General features: G+C 40.6%; 1 pseudogene; it reads left to right on the top strand.

Moving 5' to 3' along the window:
* LOC129399872 (thyroid transcription factor 1-associated protein 26-like) overlaps nucleotides 1-12,947 on the top strand; it is a 37,798-nt pseudogene extending 24,851 nt beyond the window's left edge.
* The last annotated feature ends 447 nt before the right edge of the window (nucleotides 12,948-13,394 follow it).

A 13,394-nucleotide genomic window follows, 5' to 3' on the forward strand; every position in this document is an offset into this window, starting at 1 on the left:
ATCTTAAAATGAGATTTCATTTAAGTCCTAGGGCTCAGTATATCAACATATCTTTTTTTGGCAGTGTAGTAAATGTCCATAACAGTATTATCTTAGAAGAAGATTTTATCTACCTTGTAAAAGGGGACCACTGTGGTGTACCATCCTTCCACTGCCCCTCCTCTCTTCTCCCTTCTATACTACTGAGGGGGTCTGAGACTGCCTGGTCTTACTGAGATTTTGAAGCAAAGACTGTAAAGAGATGAATCAGCATAATAAACTGCCTAACTCTACATATCTTCTTACATCAGAAAAATAAACCCCTGTGAAAAAAGTCCTTGAGTTTCCGGTTACCTACAGCCAAACACATTCCTAATATGTTACCATTCTCAAAACACTGACTTTATATAGCTTGATCAAGTAATACCAGTTAATCCAGAGTAAGAGTGCTAGTGATTATCGGACTATATTTAGAAATTATTTCGGTTGAAGATAAGGTTGAATGCACTGACAGATGAAAGGATCACACCTTTACAGACCTTCTGAAAACAATGTCTAGGTAAAAAATGTGTGTTGAAGGCTGTGCTCCGATGGCCATCGACCTCCTCTTTGTTGCCCATTCTCGGGGCGACTGGTGTCTTCCAGCCCCGGTGTTGTTCTTGACATTCCCGTAAAAACATCCTGACTTGTAATTTGCAATTCTTAGTGTATATATGGAGGCTAGAGTGGGAGAGAATGAGGTCATGACTTGTTACCCTCCACCGTGGAAATTTAACAAGTCCCTCCATGTACTTCTTGACGACTGCAAATGAGATCATCTCGGCAGTTAAAATTTATAGTCTTCAATGCACCTCTGTTCTCTCTCACATGCCACGTCCTGTTATGATCCCTTTTTGTAATCCTCTGGGAAGTCACAGAGGACTGACAACAATGGCTGTTGTGTCTCCAGATACCCTGAGAGTGAAAGAAAGTTCTGAGGAATGGGGTGGAGGTGCCAATTTCAATAGGCCAGGCCTGCCGCCTCTGACCAGGACGGCAATGGAAGAAGGGCATCTTTGAGGGAAGTTTAGGAGACCCTGATGTAGGACCCAGCCCAGGTAGGACCCTGAAGGTGAGGATGAGTTTCTTAAAGTTAGTCTGAGCACTTCCCATCTTTTCTCTGTCTCGCCCCTTGCCCCCGAGGAAGCACAATCTCTATTAGGCACTATTAATTGCTTGAATTCATTTCAGTTGCTGCATATCTGCTTCTTGGTTCTACCTTGTTTTGTTAATTTTGGTTGAATAGTTATAGGATATTTTCCTCTGTTTTGTTTTGTTTTGGGTCTTTAGGCAACACCTGACTGTGCTCAGGGCTTACCCCTGTTTCTGTACTCAGGAATCACTCCTGGCCATGTTCAGGGGACCATATGTGACACCAGTGAGCCAAACTTGTGCTGCCCATGCAAGACAGTGCCTTAAACCCTGTACCATCTCTCCAACACCCCTTCCCCCCTGTTTTTGCTTTTAATGGGAAACCCAGTAAGAACACATTCATAGGAAAAGAATTTTCTTATATATACATACCTAGGCCTTTAAAAATTTTTTACAACAATAATCCAAAAGGAAAGGGAGTACCTGTATTCATAAAAGATATTGGTGTTTTACATATACAATGTGTAACTTTCACTAAAAGAGTCTGTGCCCCTAGGCATCATATCCTTCCTTGCGGATAAATCCTAAAGAGGGAGAATAAGAGTCCCCAAAGCCTTCAGAACATATGGTCACTCTAACAGGACTCTGCGTCCCCCACCTCTGAAGCTTGATGCCCTCCCTCGGGCCTCACAATCCCTGATTTCATGCTGATCTTCTTTTAATTCTCATACCACCATGTTTCTATCTCTTCATCACCTGGTCAGATTTTTCTTTCTCGCCAAAAATTATTTTATCATTGCTATGTTTTTGTAGCACTTGTTCTCTTTTCTAAACTAAAAAAAAAATTCATTGAGTTTGAGAGTAGATCAGTAAGTCAAGTTTCCTCAAAATATTCTTTCAAGTCATTTTCTGATTTAAATGTCTAGAGGGTAGCGCTAAATGGGGCGATCAGGTAAGAAAGCAGGACGGCTCCACACATGCAGAGGGGGTGGGGAGGGAGCAAATGGAAAGGAAAATCTTATTAGGCTTTGTAGGTCAGGGGATTCCTTTCTAGCCTGGATTTTTTTTTTCTTAAACCTTATGAATTTTAATTGAAAGCATTTCTCTGGGGCTTATACTTTAACATGACTGTGCACTCTAAAAAAAATCTTCCTTATCTATATTAGATACTATAACAGATTCTAGGAAGACAAGATGGCATTAGAAAAGAAAAGCATGCCCAGGTGCCCGTCCAAAGTTGGACACTAACCATGGACTTGCTGCTACCGCCAAAGCTGCCAGACTAGTACTAGCACCTACTGAGGAAAACCTGATGTGTGTGGTGATGAGAGCTGATGCTTTGCTCCCAGTTAGGAATCACCACTCACTCCTAAAAAAGGAGAAACCAATTGCTGCGGGGATCTATGACATTCTGCATGAGAAAATGCCTTTATATTAGATACTAAAGGATTGGTTTTGACCTCCTAGGGACTATTACTATAAAGGTATGAGAATTAATCATCACAACTTGAAATCATTTCCAGTTGTGGTTCTGAATTCAAAATATTGCTCTAGTTGATGCAGTGAACATACATAGGTATGCTCTCTCTCTCTCTCTCTCTCTCTCTCTCACACACACACACACACACACACAAACACATGCACGCGCGCACATACACAGAGACATACACACGTGCTCTCTCTCTCTCTCTCTCTCTCTCTCCAAAATTTCAATCATTTCCTGATAATGAATGCAAAATCAAGAGATAGATAACTTTTTCTACTCTTCCCTTAAGGTGTGTGGACATTTTCCCAATAGAAATTATTATCTTTTTATTCTACACAAGGATGTGGTAGTGCAACTACAACCATCATTATTAGTAATAATTTGTGTTATAGTACTGAACTTATTTCAGTAGCACTTTTTACCTTCCTAACTCAATATATGTTCCCTATAAAGAAGAAGTTATTGACTGATGTAAAAATTAGGGCCAGGACAAGCAGAGTGACAAGCTATGCAGTCCAAGAGTCATGAAAAAATGGATTCTTCCATTTATTTCTTATATTGAGACTATTTAGCTCCCTTTAAGGACAGAAAATGAAGTCATTCTTAAGGAAAAAAATTTCCATTAGAAGAGTGGTACTTTAGCATTAGAATATCCTTCCAAATTAGGAATATTAAACATAGTACAGATGACTAGGTATGGTAAATGATTGAAAATCTAAGTCATTCGAACTCAGGAATTTCTGGACAATCTCTGAAGGACTCTGAATAGATTCTTATGACTCAGTGATCATGCCTTGACTGCTTCACCCACCTCTTACTCACCATTTCCCAGCACTGTGTTTCTGAAGAATGACTTTAGTGCCTCCTTGGAAACCTGCTTTCCTACAGCACTCCAGTCTTTGCTGCAACTCTGCAGCCTTGACTATACTGGACCTAGTACTCTGTGCAGTGGGTTGCTTCCCTTCCACAGGACTCCAGATTGGAGTTCAGTCTCAGAGCTAGTGAGGGATGTACAATCTATCCATTGCTCGGTCATAATTCCAGTCACCTGCCTTGGGAAGTAATGACCTTTGTCTCCAGTTTGCTACATGACTCATAGGGGCTGAACCTTTCCTCACTTCCACCCCTGGTTCTGTTCGGCAAATCTATGGAACCATGGCAATCACTGGAAGCTCAGAGATAAGCAGAGTATTTGGGCATGATCATGATCTCCACTGTAAACATTTACAATCCAGGATGATGACTCGGCCCAACTATGAAACGAGGCCAATGGACATAGAGAAGGCAGGGCAACCACTGACTTTGCAACTTATGAGGCAGTTCTCCTCCCATCTTATGCCTGGTCAGGTAGAAACATAACAAGTTCATCCAACACCTAGATTATGTGGATTTTAGTTTAGGCATATTCTTTGCCTTAATTTTTCACATTTATACCTATCAATTTCTTTATTTTATTTTTTTAAATTGAATCACCGTGAGACAAAGCTTTCAGGATCAAGTCTCAGTCATACAATGATCAAACACCCATCCTTTCACCAGTGCACATGTTCCACCACCAAGAACCCCAGCATACCCCCCTTCCATTCCCCCCTGCCTGTGTGGCAGATGATTTTCACTTTACTCTCTCTTTGCTTTGATTACATTCAATTTTTGACAGAAAATTCACTATTATTATTTGGAGTCCCCCCCCCCCCAACAATCAGACCTGTCAAAATGGCATCATTAGAGCATATGTTTTCTATTGCTGATAACAAGAGCATACGATGTTGCACGATCTCGAAAGCAGCTGCTCAGTTTTGGGATTCTAGTACTTTAAGTAATTAAGTCCAGAAGTGGGCTGGAGCGATAGAACAGCAGGTAGGGTGTTTGCCTTGCACGTGGCTGACCCAGGTTCAATTCCTCTGTTCCTACAGAGAGTATCCAACCCACACAGCAGATCCTGGCAAGCTCCCCATGGTGTATTCGATATGCCAAAATCAGTAACAACAAATCTCACAATGGAGATGTTACTGGTGCCTGCTCGAGCAAATCAATGAACAATGGGATGACAGTAACAATGACAGCGACAAATCCAGAGGTATTTCTCCCGGCAGCCATTGCATTTCAAGATTGATTTATGTGCCTCTGGGATCATGGCTGTTCAGGAGCAGAGGAGCTGTTCGTGGGAGGCCACTTGGGGTCTCATTTGGGCAGGGAGCAGGACTGGTTCTACACCCCCTCCCCCGCAAGATTCCCCATGCAAGACCTATCAATTTCTTTAATATGACTATATATCAGGCATATATTTTCTGCTTTTAAGTATATGTCTTTGGTTAATATTTTTTTATTGAGTCATCATGAGCTATAGTTGCAAACTTCCATGGTTAAGTTTCAGTCATACAATGATAGAGCACCCATCCCTCCACCAGTGCGCATTTTCCATCACCTATGTTCCCAGTATCCTTCTTATCACCCCAACCCCATCCTAGCCCCTGCCCCTGTGGCAGGCTCCTTCCTATTTACTTTCTCTCTACTTTTGGGCATTATCATTTGCAATACAGATGCTAAAAGGTTATCATATCTATCATGTTTGGTCCTTAGTCCACTTTCAGCATGTATCCCGATTCATCCCTCCAACCATCATTTACTTAGTGGTCTTTGGACAATTATTAATACGGGAATATCTAGCATCCTAAGTTTCCAGCTTTGATAACCCCACTTTGATCTTTCTCTGAGAACTATTTCTCCTCCTGTCACAGACCATAAATGTCAGTATGAACTGGATCTCTTCTTAACTTCAGGGAAGGAGTATGAAAACAGCCTGGCTGGCCTTTAGCATTTTCTATTTTTCTAGATTGTATGTATGATTCAAGGGTAGGCAGCCAATCAAAGTGAATCCCAGAACATTCATAAGAGCTACCTGAAGCTTTCTTTAGCTCTATTCTTCTGAGAGCTTGGTGTTGTCATGCTAGGAACCAGAGCCACTGCAACAGAGCCCAAGAACAGCGACCATGTAGAACCCAAGGAATGAAGCTAAGCCAATAAATGGACCCCTCGTAGTCTTAAGGGCTGAGTCCCACTGACCAGAAGTATTTCCTAATCCTCTGCTTTTAGTAATAAAATCCTTTTTAGCTTAAGCAGGCTTTGTTGGTCCTCTGTCAAAATTTCAATTAAAACTCTACAAACTGGCACATTATGTCACTTTTTATCACTTCTTGAATTTTCATAGAAACAGGCTAACCTAACACACAATATTGTTGTGAGCAGCAACTACAAGACTGCATGTAAAGAAAACTTCAAGAGCATAAGCATAAATTTGTATCATAAAGGCAACTCTCTTGTTGTTTTCTCTCTTCAATCATAATATTTAAAATCTGATTCTTTTGAAGAAATTGTGCAAAATGATTTGTGAAAGGAGACCTAGCACATTAAACTGTACTTGGCTGGAATTTTATTTCATTTCTTTTGGAACTGAGCTCAGTAAGACACAAAAGCAAATGACAAGCTTTTCATCACACACTCCCAATACTCCCTCCCCCCACCTTCTATCACTGAGTTCTATCAAGTACTTTTTAGTATCCATTTAACCCATTCATTTCCTGCTTGCATCTGTTGATACTACCATAAGCAAGGTTGGTATTACTTCTTTCATGAGACCTGAAATTAGTTTGCAGGGTACATTTCTGAGTAAGAATTAGTGTACATGTCCAAGTAAGAATTGCAGGAGTTTAGAGTAGTAGGAGGATGAGTTTATATATTTGCTGTATGAACCTCAAATTAGTGACCTCAAACAACCAGAAGCATTTACAATTTCACAGAGATTTTGTGATGCCAGCTGGGCTTTGAGACTGGCTTAGATAAATAGTTACAAGTCACAGTCCCCAAGGTTGGAATTGCAGTTGCCTAGGCTAGAGATATTGTCCAGTTTAATTCACTCATGTGTCTCACAAATTAGTGATGATTATTGGTAGGAGGTATCTTTCATGAGACACTGTCCTCCCTATGGGACTGATAAGTATCCACCAAGACATAACAGCAGGTTTTATCTAGGATAAGTGATCCCCAGAAAAGCAAGAAAGAAGCCACATTGTCTCATAACTAAGCCTGAGAAGGCACAATTTGGTTTTTTGGTTCTGTGGATTATCTGTATCAAAAATGGGAAGCAAAAACACAAGAACATAAGAACAAACAGGAAGCATCATGGGGGTCATCTTGTGAACTGGCCACAGTTAGAGACAATGAAAAAAATAACTGGGATCTCAGTTTTGAGTGTAAAGCATTTATGTATTATCAAGTTGGGGAGAGGAGAGACTGGAAAACTGTGGAAGGTTCATCTCCCTAACAAAAAGCTCAAGACTAGGATAGTCCCCTGGGCACAAACTAATGGTTTTTTTTTTTTTTAGAATATTATCTGGGAAAGCAAAAATACACTCAAGAAAGAATAGAATAAAACAGTTTAGGGTCTTTTAGATGTAAAGGGCAACATGGGCAAAAAAGAATAGGAAATTGTCATGACTTTATACTTTAAGGGTGCCTGCTATATTGGCAATGTGAAATACCTCAACCTCTGCTCCTCACATGCCTTTTGAATTTTGGTGTGCTTACTAAATGTCTTTAATGTCTCTGTCAACTTAAACAAAGACTAACATCTTGGGGTCCATGTTGGAGTAGTGATATTTTATGGAATAAGCGGTAAGCTTGTGGACTCACTGATGGTTGCCCAGGAAACCCTAAAGCTTGGACGTCCATGTGTGTGTTTGTCTAATTATGTGTTTGACTCATTCTCTGCAACCAACTCCCACTGAACAGAGGTCGAAGGTGCCAATCTGATTGGCTTTAAACAAAAAACTGGGTTTATAAGTTGCAGTTCAGAGGAGATGTGCATTGAAGGTCATTAGTATAAAATGGCAGCTGAACACAGTGGAGTGAATGTCATCCACGAAGAATGAGAAAAACACAAAGAAACCAAGAGTATCTAGGCCAGACAAAGAAGATTGGGCAGAAGACAAAAATCAACAAGACCACTGCAAGAAAAGTGAAGGTAGAAGTATCTTATTGAAACTATGAGAGTTTCAGTGAGAACTCTATGTTCCCACTGAAGTCTAGAATTCTATGATCCCACTTGACAGATATAATAATGCCGCTTTGCTGCAAGATGACATAATTGAAACAGAACGGGGAAAGTCTTCAGAAGTTGCTACCAAAGGGTTAGTTAAGTTTCTCCTTTTCTCTGCAAATAAAATGGAGAATTATTGTGTTTCTTTGTGATGGGTTTTGCTTTATGACTTAAATACTCTCTTTCTTGATATTCCTGTCCTGTATATATTTCCTCAAATATTTTCTGGTCATAAAAGTATATTTATTATTGTCTGTAGTTTATAAGAGTTGATTCTAAATCCAATTGTATTTTCCAAAGTCTTGAGGTCATAACTATTATGTAATGTTCTCTATAAGCTTGAGGTTTCTAGAATCCCCAGACCACCTCCATGGTGGTGACATCAGAGAATCATAATTGCAAACATTCTGTCCATCTCAGATTTTTTGGTGTTTGGGCTACAAAGTTAGGAGACTAAAGCTTTATAAAACTTATTTTTAATATAAATTATGACCTAGTCATGAACACATTTGGCATTCTATTTCATTTGCTTTATCTTTGAACACTTTCTGGTTGGATTAGCATGGCTTGTTTTGTTTAATACTGTTTCAGTCAATCAAAGATCTATTTATCCTGTACCTGACTAAATACATTTGCTCTGACCCATGTCATAGATATTTGCTGTTTACTTTCCAAAGAGAAAAAGTGCTTGGTCAGCCAAGAAAAATCCTACAAATGTTAGCAAGAGAATCTTTGTGATAGCTTAGCAAATCCATCATATTTCAAAACTCTTCTCCATATTGTGAAAAGTTCAAGTTCCCTCTAGTGGAACTGAACCAGGAGGAAAATAAACCAAATTTATGTTAATATATAAACGATGCATACCAAAAAAATTAAACCTACTGATAAGATTAAAATTTGCACTCCTGAGTAATTTATAATAGCAATTGATGCTACCAATGTGTCCAATTTCTCTCCTCTTACTACAGAAAAGACACAGGAAATATTTAATTTAATTCTGGAATTTAGCCATTAATGGCATGGAAGCCAGCAAACTTTATTTAATAGTTACACAAAGTAAAAATTCACAATAGTGTATGAGACTAGTCTGGGTCAAAGAAACTTTCTGTCTAGTATGAATTTAGCTATAGCTTAAGTAAAATGCAAGTAGGATGATTATGTAGCCAAAATCTAGTGGAAATGCCACCATCAATGGGTTGAATTGTATCTGCCCTCACAAACTCTTAACTCCCCCAAATATCAGAATATCAATAATTAATATAGGATCGTTTAGAGCTGAGTTCAAATGAAGTCCTGAGAGTGTGAATAGTACATTATATATTTGTCCTGATAATAATAGAGCCTTAAGTAAGGAAATCGGTAGAGTCAGAGAGCTAGTAAGGGGGTAAGGTGCTTGCCTTGTGTTTCAATCCTTGGTATCTCATATGGTCCCCTGAGTCTCTCATGTGATCCTTGAACTCAGAGCCAGGAATAACGCCTGGACATTGCTGGATATGGTGAGTGTGAGAGAGAGAGAGAGAGAGAGAGAGAGAGAAAGAGAAGAGGGAAGGAAGGAAGGAAGGAAGGAAGGAAGGAAGGAAGGAAGGAAGGAAGGAAGGAAGGAAGGAAGGAAAGGAAGGGAAGGAAGGAAGGAAGGAAGGAAGGAAGGAAGGAAGGAAGGAAGGAAGGAAGGAAGGAAGGAAGGAAGGAAGGAAGGAAGGAAGGAGGGAGGGAGGGAGGGAGGGAGGGAAGGAAGGAAGGAAGGAAGGAAGGAAGGGGGAAGGAAGGAGGGAAGGAAGGAGGGAAGGAAGGAAGGAAGGAAAGGAAGGGAAGGAAGGAAGGAAGGAAGGAAGGAAGGAAGGAAGGAAGGAAGGAAGGAAGGAAGGAAGGAGGGAGGGAGGGAGGGAGGGAGGGAGGGAAGGAAGGAAGGAAGGAAGGAAGGGGGAAGGAAGGAGGGAAGGAAGGAGGGAAGGAAGGAAGGAAGGAAGGAAGGAAGGAAGGGAAGAAAGGGGGAAGGAAGGGGGAAGGAAGGAGGGAAGGAAGGGGGAAGGAAGGAGGGAAGGAAGGAGGGAAGGAAGGAAGGAAGGAAGGGAAGAAAGGGGGGAAGGAAGGGGGAAGGAAGGAGGGAAGGAAGGAGGGAAGGAAGGAGGGAAGGAAGGGGGGAAGGAAGGAGGGAAGGAAGGAAGGAAGGAAGGAAGGAAGGAAGGAAGGAAGGAAGGAAGGAAGGAAGGAAGGAAGGGAAGAAAGGGGGAAGGAAGGGGGAAGGAAGGAGGGAAGGAAGGGGGAAGGAAGGAGGGAAGGAAGGAGGGAAGGAAGGAAGGAAGGAAGGGAAGAAAGGGGGGAAGGAAGGGGGAAGGAAGGAGGGAAGGAAGGAGGGAAGGAAGGAGGGAAGGAAGGGGGGAAGGAAGGAGGGAAGGAAGGAAGGAAGGAAGGAAGGAAGGAAGGAAGGAAGGAAGGAAGGAAGGAAGGAAGGAAGGAAGGAAGGAAGGAAGGAAGGAAGGAAGGAAGGAGTGGAGGGGAAGAGAGGAGAGGAGAGGGAGGGAGGGAGGGAGGGAGGGAGGGAGGGAAGAAAGGAAAAAAAGAAATAAAAAAAAACAAAAGAAGAAAAGACAAAACAGAGAAAAGGAGATTGTGAGAAAGACAAAGGGAAAACCTCGTGAAGACACAGGGAGGATGCAACCATCACAGGTCAAGGATGCAATCTTCAGTATAATGCAGCTCTCCAGACACCTTCATCTCGGAACCACAGTCTCCTGAACTGTAACAAAATTACTTTCTACATTTAAGTCACCCACTCAGTGATGCTTTGTATGCCAGCCTGAGTAAACTAATACAGCCATTGTGTCAGGCCTAAAGAGCAACACGGCCTGAATGTATTAGGCAATGGAGCCCCTGCAACCCAAAAGCACAGATACATTAGGCAGTAGGGTTCCCTTCTCTTTTGTCCCTGTCAGCCCATCTGCCTTCTTCTGAGCCTCACCTTAATTTGCTCTTGCATTTTGTCATTTTTTTTAAATCCAGATATTGCATTCTCAGCCAGCCTCAACAATAAGTAACTAGAGAGCTATGGTTCTTTCAGCACGTGCACACACATACAAACATACTTCCCATGTTAATAACTAATAAATATTCTAGTAAGTGTTCTAATGGCCAACAAGAGGCAAATTCTTAGCAAGCTGAGGTACTCTTGTAAATGAGCTACATGGGAGAAATTCAGAGTCCATTTATGTTATTCCCCTTCACTCATATATTAAGACACAGGGATTTAATATGAACCTGTCAGGTAGCGCAAAAAGCCTTTGCTAGACATTTTTTTTGCTTCTTAATTTAATTCAGAATATGTATTTGGGAGAATGCCCACATGCATGAATTAAGCACAGGAAATGGAGACCATTAACATATGAACTAAAATAAGTGCTATAAAACAATTTTTAATCTGAATTAAATTACCCCAGTTAATGCATAATGTTTATGGAATTTTGCTCTTTAGGGCAACATTATTCTCTCTCGACCTCCCAACTTCTCAGGAAGGGAGGGCACCCCCTGAAAGAGAGCAGAGAGAAGTTTCCATTTACAAAAGGGAGATAAAGGTGCAAAGACAAAAGAGCTGATCACCATTTCCTGCAGAGGCTGTCAAGTCAGGACCACCGGCAACTCCAAATTCCAAGAAAATTTTAGCAAACATGCTCAAAGAATATTTTCTAATTCATTTGTTTGTAAATTATATCCTCATGCTATTTTACCAGCATATTAGGCATCTTAGCATGCCTAGACCCCAGATTGAGATTTTTGTAAGATTGAGTTTAAAAAAGCGCTTGGCATAGTGGTAGGCCTGGGGGACAGGAGGGAAACTAATGACATTGGTGCAGGGAAATGAACAGTGGTAACGTGATTGGTGTTGGGATATTGTGCACCTAAAATTCAATTACAAATAACTTACAACTTTGTAATTCACAATGGTTCAATACATAAAAAGTAGTCATTTTATTTATTTAGTTTTTGGATTGGGGGTCAGACCCAGCAGTACTCAAGGATTACTGCTGGCTCTGCACTCTGGAATCATTCTTGGCAGTGTGTGGGTTGCAGGGTGCCATATGAGATGCTGGGACTAGAACCTGGGTTGGCTGTGGGCAAGGCGAGTATCTTACCTGCTGTACTCTCTGGTCCCCAATAAGGTAAAAAATAAAAAATAAAAAATCTGTTTTGTTCTCCTGGATTAGCTTGAGTCTTCTTTGTGCATCTTCTGCTTTAGAAACACTGAAACATTGAGTTCTCTCTGGGATGTGGGCAGGGAACGGGGACAGGTCCTTGGGCTCCCTTCGGCACATTTATTTGATCTGCCTGACTATTTTTATTGTACCAAAATAAATGTGTGTGGAAAGGAACATTTGCCATGAACTGTTCATATTCAGGGTCATATCATCTCTCTAGAAACTCCCCAAGGAGCACACATTATAAAAACATCTGGACTTCTTTTACTTTAGCAAGGCAGTGTCTATGGCCAAAATACCATGGGTCCGAACACTCGAGTTTAACTGGGATGACACTCTAAGGAATGGTCACACACTGCATTAAAGCATGGCAGTAAAAAGTAAATAGAGTGGCGTGGCTCCAAAAAGACCAAGAGCACGGGATGAAACGGGAAGTTTAGGGACGCAAGGGGAAGAACTTTCTGTTGGTCTCAGGAATAAGGATGGTGAAACCTAGGATGTGGAGAGCCGGTCATCAGCAGAGCTTTGCCGCAATGGTCTTTGCATTTCAAAGAAAACAAGGAATATTCAGAAAAATTACAAGAAATTGTTACGGAAAGAAAAGAAGGTGCAAACTTCACAGGAATCCCAATTCACAGACAGATACCCAGATCATCTGAAACATCTCTACTTAGCTGAAGGGAAAGACTTAGAAAAGAAAGGCGACTTAGAAAAGTTGGCCAACTGGTCGTCAGAAGGACAGGCCAATCAGGCCTTGCCTGAAGAACATTGTAGCATTGACCATCTTCAACCTGAAGAACAACTTGACAAAAGAGTTAGCCCTAATACTATTCCAAAGAGAAAAAGCAAAAGAAAACATCACATCAAAAGGCACAGGAAGAAGCTAAGTGCGATGCTAAGAAATAAGAATTTGAGACAAGAAAACAAGAGAAAGAAGCAGCTCAGAAGCTCTATAAGAAGACAATGAAAGTGTTCAAGATATTGAGCAAAAAAAAATCTCAAGAAAGGCCAACCAAATTTCAAATTATAAGTGGGGTACCTTTACAAAATGCAAGAAAAAAATTAAATCAGACATTTGTCTTTTCTGTTGTATATGTATTTGTGTTCTTTTGCATATATAAATAGCTTCCACAGTAAAATTTGTGAACATTGTAAAAGTAAATAGAGTGGTGAGAAGGGGTTCATTATTATATTGTGGGTCTCTGTACCACTTTGCAAGTGCACATATAGATGTGGGATAAACTAAAGCAAAGGTCTCATGTCCAGAAGAAATATTTGGGATCAAGAAAGTATTTCAAGCTCAGTAACTCCTTTTATTTCACTGTGTTCTATTTTTATTTGCATACAATTTGAGTGAAATTAAAATCAATTCTTACTGTTTAAATAGTATGGTGTGACCCAGTATTATACAAATTCTTTTCTGTTTTTCTATTCTATACTTATATCTATTTATCTGAGTCATCAATGATTATGATTTCCAACTTGTGGTTTATCTTTGCTTTCATTTTAATTA

This window comes from Sorex araneus, chromosome X (assembly GCF_027595985.1).
Source record: "Sorex araneus isolate mSorAra2 chromosome X, mSorAra2.pri, whole genome shotgun sequence".
NCBI lineage: Eukaryota > Metazoa > Chordata > Mammalia > Eulipotyphla > Soricidae > Sorex > Sorex araneus.